The sequence below is a fragment of the Rhincodon typus genome, chromosome 10 (genome assembly GCF_021869965.1).
Source record: "Rhincodon typus isolate 14 chromosome 10, sRhiTyp1.1, whole genome shotgun sequence".
Lineage (NCBI taxonomy): Eukaryota > Metazoa > Chordata > Chondrichthyes > Orectolobiformes > Rhincodontidae > Rhincodon > Rhincodon typus.
The window spans coordinates 1,954,277-1,966,208 of NC_063341.1; the positions used below are offsets into that span (position 1 = coordinate 1,954,277).

Here is an 11,932-nt window from a genome sequence, read left to right on the forward strand (position 1 = left end):
CTCTCTATCTCACACACACACACACACACGTAAATCTATGGGTTGCATTTGTATTTGCAGATATATTCTATTTTATTCAAAAAGCACACAGTTTATAGAAAGTCAGTCAGTCAATGTGGCGTTTTATAAATTTCTACTTTAAAAATAAAACCAGTTTGACTCCAAACCAAAACACAAACAGATGCTAAACAAGGTCTCACACCTAACATGCAGTGTCTGACCTAAAATGTCATCTTTTCTTTACACTGGTAAAACCTTTCCGTCTCTCAGGACTGTGACTTGAAAGAAATTCAGGGATTTACATTTACATATTAATCAATGAAGACCTTCTAACCAATTAGTGATTTAACAGCATCTTAGGTTTGTTTAATACATCCTTATCTGTGTTGTGAACATTTGATCTTTTACTTATAAATTGTGTCTGATACTCCCTCTCTCACTAACACCTGAAGAAGGAGCAAGGCTCCAAAAGCTTGTGTTTTCAAATAAACCTGTTGGGCTATAACTTGGCCTTGTGTGATTTCTGACCTAATGTATTTTATAATTTCACCCCTGTCTGCATTGAGATCTTGACATTTCACATAGCTACGTTATTTACTCTTAATCTGCTCTGGTAGTTCTTTCAAAATTTGGGGCGTCCCACCCACTCCTCCTTTCAGGAACAAACTTTTTGAATCCCTCCGTATCACCCCCTTCAATGCCTACCATTGCTGTAACACTGATTTATCCTCAAGTAGCTGTTTTGAGTTCACATTCGCCAAATCACATTCCAGCTTTGTAAAATTGGCCTTTCCTCAATTTAAAACTTTGACTTTTAGTCCATCATTAACCATTTCTATTATTATTCTAACTCTTCCAAAGCTGCAATTGCTATCACTAAAATGCTTCCACACTGATGGGCTCGCTACGTGCTGGCTAAAAAAAATTATGCGCCCTTGGTAACTTTTACATAGACTTTATTCCAGTTACTATTTAGGTAATTGAAATCTTCTATTGCCACCCTTTTGATTCTCACTTTTTAGCAATTTGACTACATATTTGCTCTTCTATTTTCCTTTGATTGAAAACCTGGATCCTTTTACGCTACCACTTCATCTAGATTGTTATATAAAGATTGTGTAACTTTTGTATTCTCCTGACCAAAATGCTTCAACTATCAATAGGGAAATCTTTTTTTTAATTCCCTGCTGATCGATCCCTAGTTCCATTTACCAAAAGCTATGAGGACCTTTTCTTCCCTTAACAATAGTTGATTTTTGCTTCTGTGCTCCTAGTACATGCAAATACCTACCCTCCTGATTCCTTCCTGATCTCTTCAAAATAGGTATAAATTATCACCTACCTGTCTTTTCCCTCTTCTCTCTCCTTTCTTCAGATGTTCGTAGAATCATAGAATCCCTAGAGTGTGGAAGCAGGCCAGTCAAGTCCATACTGACCCTCCTAAGAGCATCCCACCCAGATCCACACTTTATCCTATCCCTGTAATCCTGCATTTCCTGTGGCTAATCCACTAGGCCTGCACATTTCTGGACACTATGAGGCAATTTAGCATGGCCAATCCACCTTAACCTGCAAATCTTCGGATTGTGGAAGGGAACCAGAGCACCCGGAGGAAACCCACGCAGACACGGGGAGAATGTGCAAACTCCACACAGACAGTCGTCCAAGGGTGGGATCAAACCCGGGTCCCTGGTGCTATGAGGCAGTAGTACTAACCATGCTGTCCACCGTGCTGCCCGACATGGGTAGGAAGATATTAGTTTGAGGTTTTTGGGAAAGATATTAGTTAACGAGATGATGGTGGAAGAATATTAATTAATGAAACAATGGTGTGGGGATATTAGTTCATGAGATGGTGGTGGGGAGATATTGGTTGATATGATGGTGGGAAATATTGGTTAATGAAATAGTGGTGAGGAGATATAAGTTAATGAGACAATGGATAGGGAGTTTTTGAAGTTTCAGTTAATTTCCATAAACTACAAACATTCAAACTCCAGCCATGCCCCCTCACATCGCTGTTTCAGCTGACCGTTTTGACTTAGTGAATTAGGACCACATCAACTGACAGTTGGCACAAACCACAATGGCATAATTTGCAAATCAGACATAACTTTACCTGTCTGCAGGATCTCCTGGCAGCTAGAGTCGTAATCATTGCGCTAGCCCATCCTCTTGGTAACACCGGATGGCAGCAATGCACCTGCAAATGAATGAATGATGATTTATTGTCAATTGTACTCTACAATGGACCGTAAAATACAATGAAAAGCCCTGTAAAAGGAATCATCATGGTTCAACTCTGTCCTATTGGTTACAAACAGTACTGGATACAAACAGCACCACAACATTTGACAGAGACAGCCAGCTACACAGACATTGTAGAAGCCAGAAGTATGTCCGACCACAGCGACTCACTGTCTTTTATAGAAAGCTAGAGAGAAAAAACACTCACAAGATAAGTTCAAGGAATTCGGACTCAGGCTGTACTCCAGTTAAAGCCTTATTACCTTGTGTGTGCTTATAAATGATGGTTGACCTCTTCAGTTAGCTGTAACACACAAACTTCATAGATTTTTACAGCTCCTTGCTACTGTACAAGTCTAATACGGTGGTAAAATTGAATACTTTTCACACCTCTGCTCTCTGAATGAACAGCACACAATAGGCCTCACTGTGTCACTTCACTGTAGCACAGACAACAAAGACAGCCCTAAACAAGGAAGCAGCAAATTAAAGTGACAGCGAACTTCCTTATCAAAAAAAAACGCCAACTCATTCTACTTAGCCAGGAACCCAGAGCTTGGATGACACATTTCGTGATTGTGCAACAGGAAATACAAGCAGGAAGCGAACAGTGCAGGCTGGTCTGTAAATTAATCCAATCCCAGTTTAGTTTAAACAAACTGCAAACTGATCCCATTACCACAGACAGGAGTTTCCCAGGCTCCACATTAGTTTTTCTCAGTGCAATGAGCATAGGTGCCCGATGCTGCTAGGCTGTAGTACAAATCAGACATGGGCTGTAACGGGACTGTAGTGAACCTGACTCAAAGGGTGAAAAATCCCTAATTCAAAAGCAGCCTAAAGAACTTTGATTTCTGAAGAAGGGCCTAGGCCCGAAACGTCAGCCTTCCTGCTCCTCTGATGCTGCTTGGCCTGCTGTGTTCATCCAGCTCTACACCTTGTTATCTCTATTTAAAGAACTTTGTAAGCAGCTGCCCTCATTCATCCATTTCATTTATCAGTGCTAGCTCTTGAACCGTTGCTGACCACTGACTTTCCTGACCTTTTGCTGTTCCTTATTTATTGTATGCTTGATGTTCCCGTAGAATTACAGAGGGAGTAACAACATAGAAGCAGACTATTTTACTCAAATGGTCAATTGTAGTGTCTGTGCTTCACATAAAATTCTACCCACCTCTCCTTCTTACAAATTCTCTAAACAGTGGGGATTAACTTTCACTGTCTACTCGTTCAAAACTGCTCAGGGTTTTAAGACATAAAGTACTGTGTGGTCTCATCTTCTGCTGACATTTTGATGTTCTGGCAGTTTTCTTGCCCTTTCAAACACTCAATAAAAACCAGTTCCATGCACCAGGCCAGCAACAGCCAAAGAGACAGTCTTTAAAGAGCAATATAAAGGCAGAGAGAGAGGCAAAGTGATATAGGGAGAGAATTACAGAGCCGAAGGTCCAAGGGGATGTATGGTAAATGCACCAAAGCACCTACTAATTATTTGGCGGAAACAGAAAACCCGCTACAATCTCAACCCCCAATCGCTCTCAGCATTGCCAAACTCAGCTACACCAATAAGCGTACAGCCTCAGTAAAATGAGAGAGCTGATTATTGACTTCAGGAAGTGGAGGGCATTCCCCTGTCTGCATCAGTGATGCTAAAGTGGAGATGGTCGAGAACGTCAAGTTCCTAGGAGTGATGACCACCACCACGTCGACATGACAGTCAAGAAAGCACAACAACACCTCTACTTCCTCAGGAAATTCAGCACGTCCACAAAGACTCTTACCAATTTTTATATATGCACCATAGAAAGCAGCCTATCTGGATGCATCCCAATATGGTATAGCAACTGCTCTTCCTAAGACCACAAGAAACTATAGAGAGTCATGAACACAGCCCAGTCCGGCATGCAAACCAGCTTTCCATCCATTGTCTCCATCCATACTGCCTCAGGAAAGCAACCAACATAATCAAAGATCCCTCCCACACTGGTCATAGTTTCTTCCATCCTCTTCCATTGGGCAGAAGATATACAACTTTGAAAACATATATGAACTGATTCAATAACAGCTGTCATCAGACTTTTGAACGGACCTCTCAAATGGTAATTCTGATCCCTCTCTGTGCCTTTCTACTGCTGTAACACTGCACCCTGCACTCTGTTCTGCATTGTATGGTACAATGCACTTTGTATGGTACAATATGGTACATGTGACAACAATAAATCAAACTCAAATTCAGATTTTCAAATCAGGAGAACAACCTTATAAGGACCGAAAGAACTGCAGATACCGTAAATCAGGGACAAAAACAGAAGTTGCAGGAAAAGCTCAGCAGGTCTGGCAGCATCTGTGAAGAAAAAAACAAAGTTAGCGTTTCAGGTCCGGTGAGGAAGAGTTCTGAGGAGGGGTCACCGACCCAAAACGTTAACTCTTATTTTTTTCTTCACAAATGCTGCCAGACCTGCTGAACTTTTCCGGCAACTTCTGTTTTTGAACCTTACAAGGACTACAGATTTCTCTCATACCTACCTACATAATTATAGTCATTTCCAAAGCCTATTTGAGGTCTTCTTTATGTGGTTACTCACCAGGGTTCAGAAACATGTTCTATCCTAATCAGGCCTGCCACAGAGAACCAATAATTTCAATGCTGCTATTTTTGACATTTTCAGGCCAACGCTTCATCATCAGGACTCTCATCTGCTCCAGAGGTGTGTGTGATAACATCTTTGAACAGATTGATTAGAAAAATAGGTTAAATAGAAAGAAAATGGCATCTACCCAGCCTGGTCTGGAGGGTTTTAGTTATGAGAAGAGGTTTGATAAATTTGTTTTCACTGGAAAGACAGAGGCTGAGGGCCAACCTGATAGATGTCCACAAAATTATGAGAGGCAATAGATTGGGTGGATAGTCAGAGGTTTTTTCCCAGGTCAGCTACTAGAGGGCACAGGTTCAAGGTGAGCAGGGGAAAGATTTTCACACAGAGGGTGGTGCGTGCCTGGAACACACTGCCAGTGGAGGTGGTGGAAGCAGGCAGATTAGCAACATTTAAGGCATATCTTGAATGGGGGGGTGAACAGAGCAATAGAAACTGCATATGGGCAATAAGTAATGGGTCTAAATAAGGTGTAGGAATTAGCACAGGCTTGGTGGGCCGTAGGGCCCGGTCCTGTGCTGTATAGTGTTGTAAAGTGGAAAATTGCCCAAGTATGTCCTGTACACAAAAAGCAGAACAAATCCAACCCGGCCAATTACCACCCTATCAGTCTACTATTGATCATCAGGAAAGAAACAGAGGACATCACTGACTGCATTATCAAGCAGCTTTACACAACAGCCTGCTCATTTGTGCACAGGTTGAGCTTTGACAGGACCGCTCAGCTTCACAGATTCTATCATTGCCTTAGATCAAACATGAAGTTTCAAACAAGAAATTGAATCCCAGAAATAAGTTGTGATTTGCTGTCTTTCATATCAAAGCAGCACTTGACCGAGTATGGCGTTAAACAGCAAGATTAAAGGGAAATCAGAGAGAAAAGTATCCACTGTTAGGAATCATACTTAGCACGACAGAAAACCAGATTGTTTTTCAAGTCAATTGTTCCAGTCTCAGGACATTGGTGCAGGAGTCTCTCAGGGTAGCGCCCTTTAAACCCAACCATCTTCAGCTGCTTCATCAATGACCTCCCCTCTATCATTGGGCTGATAAGTGGCAAATAATGCTTGTGCTACGAAAGTGCCAAACAATGACAGTTTCAAAGATCAGAGAGTCCAACCACTTCCTTTGACATTCAACAGCGTTACCATTAACTGAAACTCCCACCAGTGGCATTCTGGGGTCGGCATTGAGCAATGTGACTAAAACAGCTGCTCCTCACTCGTAGCCAGTTCACTACTACCAATAGAGTCATACAGCACAGAAACAGACCCTTCAGTCTAACTCATCCGCACTGACCAGACATCCCAATCTGATCTGATCCCATTTGCCTGCATTTGGCCCATATCCCTCTAAACCCTTCCTATAAAGTTCCTGAGTAGATTTGTAGCTTGGGTTGTGGATGTTGTGGTTGGTTGGTTGTGGTTGGTTTAAAAGGCATCTGGGGACATGGGTAGGAAGGGTTTTGTGGTTGGTTGGCTCGCCGAGCTGGTTCATTAGTTTGCAGACATTTCATTACCTTGCTGCTTGGTAACATCATCAGTGCAGTCTCCGATGAAGCACCATTGTGTTTTCCTGCCTGGTATTTAAACTCTGGGGTCCGTTGGATTTGATTACCTCATTTCCAGTTTTCCTTCACAGTGGTGTATATTATAGGGTCTAATTTGTTGATGGCCTTCTTGGTGGAATTCCCGTGCTTGTCTCTGTTTGTCCTGTCCTAGGATCCCAATCGATGATGTTACCCAGTAGGGTAATGAAACGTCTGCAAACTAAGGGACCAGCTCGGCGAGCCAACCAACCACAAAACCCTTCCTATCCATGTCCCCATCCAGATGCCTTTTAAATTTTGTAATTGTACCTGTCCCCACCACTCGCTGCACAAAAAGGTTACTGCTCAGGTCTTTTTTAAATTTTTCGCCTCTCACCTTAAACCTATGCCCTCAGTAAACACTGACGTGAAATATTTTGTTAGAAAGTGGTTCTGTGCCAGACCTTAGCAGGAACTAAAGCAATTCCTAAATTTAAGAAGGGATGCAGAACGGGTCCAGTGAATTATAGACTAGTCGGCTAACAGTAGTGGTGGAAAAAACAAAATCCTTACTTAAAAGGAGAGAAAAATAGACCATATAGAAATGAGAAATAATCTAATGAATCATTAGCATGTTCTTAAAAGGAAAATTTGCCTGATGAACCCTATTGAATTTTTTGAGGAGTTAACATTGAGTGGAGACAATGGGAAGTAGTAGACGTAATTTATCTGACTGTTCCAAATGCCTTTGATAACGTGCCCCAAAATAGGCTAATGAATTGGGCCAGAGAATGGGAAGTTAGGGGACAAGTGACAAAATGGATTGCCAACTGGCTTCAACGTTGAAAGCAGAGAGCGGGAATAAAGGGAAGTTATTCAGAGTGTGAGAAGATAGGAAGTGGTGTTCCACAATGAGCAGTGCTAGGCCACTGCTTTCACCATTTACAATTCTAACACAGAAGTCAAAAACGCAAGTTATAAATTTATGGGTAACTCCAAATTTGGATGATGGTCATACTGAGGACGATTCCACAAATTATAGAACGATATTAAAAATCAGCAGAATGGGCAAATAATTGGAAATGAGGTTGAACACAGATAGTACTAGGTTGTCCAATTTGGTGGGAAGAATAAGGAAGTCACTTGTTATTTGGAACGTGTGAGTCTAGGTGGAGGAGGGAAACAAAGGGATCTCAGACAAATACGCCAGTCACTAAAAGTTGTCCCCCAGGTTGTTCATTTTGGAAGGGAGGGCAAAAACAATATTATTTAAATGGAGAAATACTGCAGAAACCTGCATCACAAAGGGACTTGGGTGACCTTGAGAATGAAACACAGAAAGCTACCACACAGGGGCAGCAGGTAATCAGGAAAGCTAATGGGATGTTGGCCCTTATTTAAAGAAAGATAGTATTTCATTGGAATCAGTTCAGAGAAGGTTCACTTGGATGATCCATGGCATGGAGGGATTGTCTTATGAGCAAAAACTAAACAAGTTGTGACTCTACATGCTGGAGTTAAGAAAAATGAGAGGTGTTCTCATCGAAACATACAGGATTCTTAAAGTGCTCGAGGGGGTAAATGCTGAGAGGATGTTTCCTCTCTTGGGAGTGTCTAGAACCAGAGGGCGTAGTCTCGGAATAAAGGCGCTCCAACTTAAGACGGATATGAGGAGGAATTTCTTCTATCGGAGGATTGTGAGTCTTTGGAACTCCTTGCTGTGGGAGCAAAAAATAGACGTGAGGAATGTCAGATCAACCATTGAATGATCCTATCAAATAGGAGGGCAGTCTCGAGAGGCTGCGCAGTCTATTCCTGTATGTGTTTCTTAAGGCATTGTACAAAGCATCTCCACAAACTACATGGCAGTGCCTGTACCCTGCATCATTCTCACCTGGAAGAATATTCCAGCAACGTGGACCAGCAAGATGGCATTGGAGTAGGGCCTTTGAGCCTGGGGCTTGTCCGCTCCGTCCGTTTTTCTTTTCATTTCTTTTCTTTCCTTCACTTCTTCATTTTTTTTTCACTCTCTTTTATTTTTCTCACCTCGCCTTGAAGAGTTTAGCCACAGCCATGGCATCGGTGGCAGAATGTTGGCCCAGCATGTACTCCTGGCTGGTTAGCGAGTGAGCCCAGCGCAGACTTGTGCTGAAAGAGTTTAGGTTCCCAGTGGCATCTACGTCCAGCGCAGATTCTTGGAGCCGGCAGCGGAGGCGTGTTTGGGCCCAGTACGAGGGGCCGGTGACTTTGGCAGCATTGGCAAGGTGGGCCCAAAGCAGACTCACGGTGGTGGCAGAGTCATGTTCGGGCTGGCGCGGTAACTGGTGGCATTGGTGGCGTCTGCATTGGCAAGGTTCAATGAGGACGTATGGTGGCAGGGGCATCAGTGGAGATGAGATGGTGCTGAAAAGGGGTGACTTTTGTTCCAGCGACAGCGGTGAAGGGGAATCATGCCAGGCCCATGGCGGAGCACTTAACAATAAGACCCAAAACTTCAACTTTCCTGCTCCTCTGATGCTCCCTGGCCTGCTGTGTTCATCCAGCTCCACACTGTCTTATCTCTGTAAGGTTGAACACTTTTTGTTTACTTCTTTATTCTTCTGCTTTTATATTCAATTTTTAGGTTTATTTTTCTGCATTTTAAGATGGCGCCAGCGATTGGCGACACTACACAACACTTTTCACTGTATTTTGAACAAAACACACGCGACAATAAATAAATCAATTCAATAACCACACAGTGCTATCGTGGATTAGAGTATCCCTAAACACCACAATGTTATACTGTGTTAGAGTATTCTTAATAATCACACTCTATTACTCTGCCATAAGAATATTCCCAATAACCATGAACGAAAACAGAAGTTGCTGGAAAAGCTCAGCAGGTCTGGCAGCATCTGTGAAGAAAAAAATCAGAGTTAACATTTCGGGTCCGATGACCCTTCCTCAGACCTGAAAAGTTAACTCTGATGTTTTTCTTCACAGATGCTGCCAGACCTGCTGAGCTTTTCCGGCAACTTCTGTTTTTGTTCCTGATTTACAGCATCCGCAGTTCTTTTGGTTTTTATTTCCTAATAACCCACAGTGTTTATTCGGCGTCAGAATACTCTCAGTAACCACACTCTATTAGACTTACCCTGTGTAAGAATATTCTGAATAACCAGACTGTGTTATTCTGTGAGAGAATATTTCCAACAACCACAGTGTTTCTCTATGTTAGAATATTCTCAATAATCACACTGTGTTACTGTGTTACAATATTCTCAAAAATCAGTGACACCCTGTGTTTGCTTTTTATGATCTATAGAAATGATTTGGAGGTGGCTGTTGTGGAAAAATCTCTAGATACTAAACTAGGGAGAATAGTAAATTGTGAGGGTGATGCTGAGTGAGTTCAGAGGGATATTGACAAGTTGGCCAAATGGGCAGAGACCAGGCAGATAAGCTTCAAGGCAGAGAAATGTAAGGTAATACATTTTGGTTGGAGAAATATGGAGACACAGTACAGGCTCAATGGTACAATTTTGAGGGGAGTACAGGAACAGAGGGACCTTGGGGTTCATCTACATGATTCTCTGAAGGGTGGCAAGTTGAAACAGTTAAGAAGGCTTACAGGATCCTTGGGGTGATAAATAGAGGCATAGAGCACAAAAACAAGGAAGCGATGCTACACCTCTACAAATCATTGGTCAGTCCACATTTGGAGTATTGTCTTCAGTTCTGAGCACCCTATTTAAGGAAGGATGTTAAAGACCTGGAGAGAGTGCATAGGAGATTTACTAGAATGATACCAAGAATATGAAGTTTTAGATACAAGGAAAGATTTGAAAAATTGGGCTTATTCTCCTTGGTGCAGAGAAGATTAAGAGGTGACCTTATTGAGATGTTCAAAATTATGAATAATTTTGACAGGGTACATGGGATATTCTGTCTCCATGAGTTGGTATGTCAGTAACTGGGGGCGCGGGGCTACCATTTCAAGACTGTCAGCAAGAAAGCTAGCATTTAGATGAGGAGAAATGCCTTTACTCAGAGAGTTGTTAGGATTTGGAATGTGCTGCCTGGGAGAATGGAGGTGGATTCCATAAGAGGTTTCAAAAGAGAGCTGGTTATAGATTTTGTTACAAAGTTGTGTAGAATACTCACGAATTGAAAAACCGTGTGTCGTCCCTTTAAGAATTGTGGTTTGCCTGTGCTTGGAAGTTTGCAAGCATTGTAGAGAGAACGCTCGAATGGAAACATTTTGTATCAAACAGCCAAGCAGCATTTTCACCAAGACAACAAGTCTTTTCAAATTTAGCCAATTTAAACCAAGCCCTTAGATACTAAAAGCCTATTAAATTTAAATCTGATGACAATATCAAACCAATCTTACTTAAGAAATATTGTTATGTCATCACGGGTATAAAGATGACGGCATTTGGAAAATCAGGGAGAGCCAACTGCCAAAGAGACGACACCTTTCAGATGTTAGAGAAAGCACCATCTAATTAAAGGGTATCACAGCATTTCTAGCTAAAACTCCTCACAGGAGCATTTACAGAGAAAAAACATCCCCGACAGCAGAAGAAAGACAGTTGTGAGGTGAGATGGCAAGAAAAGGTCATCAAGAGAAGGCTGGAGAAGGCAGAGTATTCCAGAAGACTGTGGAAACATGGAGAGATTAAGTTTCAATTTATCATTGTCTTATTAATTGGGTTTATATAAGTGGGACTTGTGTTTATTTGAACAGCATTCTAGTAGAATTTAGTTAGGGAGTACTTAGTACTTAGGTGGGAATTGTTCAGTTTGTTAGTAATTCTGTTAATTTGTTGATAGTTAGGGTTAAATAAATAAATCGTTTCTTGTTATTTATAAAGGGGATCAGGGATTTTCTTTCTTTTAACAGATTATGGGGGGAAAGCGGGCTTCTCTGGGTGTTTCAGGGGTAATTATTAGAAGGGAACATCGAGTCGCGCCATAACAGATTGTGTTTTGGTTGAATCATCAGAGGAGTTCAGCCACTCCCCCTCTGTGACAGTTTGAAGGTGATGAATTTACAAGGCTACAGAGATGGGCCTGGAGAATGGAACTAGCTGAGTAACACTTTCGCGAGCCAGTACAGTCAGGTCGAATGTCCTCCTTCTGTACTGAAAGCCTCTATCAAAACAGCCACAGCAGATACAGCACATGGTAGATACAGAGTAAAGCTCTGTCCACACTGCTTCATAAAACAATACCAGGACAGGTGCAGCATGGGATTAGATAAAGAGCAAAATTCCATCTACCCTTTGAAATTGAAAGTAGTTTGAAGGTAAAACTCTCTTGAGTTCCCAAGACAGGGACAGCATGAGGTTTTACTGCACCTCCCAGTCGCGAACCATTTCAACTCCCCCTCCCATTCCGCAGATGACATGTCCATCCTGGGCCTTCTGCAGTGCCACAACGATGCTACCCGAAGGTTGCAGGAACAGCAACTCATATTCCGCTTGGGAACCCTGCAGCCCAATGGTATCAATGTGGA

General features: G+C 42.1%; 1 protein-coding gene across 7 annotated transcripts in view; it reads right to left on the reverse strand.

Annotated features, from left to right (window-relative positions):
• The window catches only part of LOC109915908 (roquin-1-like), a 100,842-nt gene that overhangs the window by 88,123 nt on the left and 787 nt on the right, over positions 1 to 11,932 (reverse strand). For 2 of the 7 annotated variants that reach the window (XM_048601804.1, XM_048601805.1), the window contains exons 1-2: positions 2,511 to 2,764; positions 2,120 to 2,203 (exon numbers count right to left, since the gene is read on the reverse strand). The exons of 2 other annotated variants lie outside the window; for them this stretch is intronic. The gene's annotated coding sequence lies outside the window, so the exon portion shown is untranslated. Of the gene's footprint in view, positions 1 to 2,119; positions 2,204 to 2,455; positions 2,474 to 2,510; positions 2,766 to 11,932 lie in introns of those variants that run through there. 3 more of the 7 variants (XM_048601807.1, XM_048601812.1, XM_048601806.1) reach the window with 3 other exon arrangements.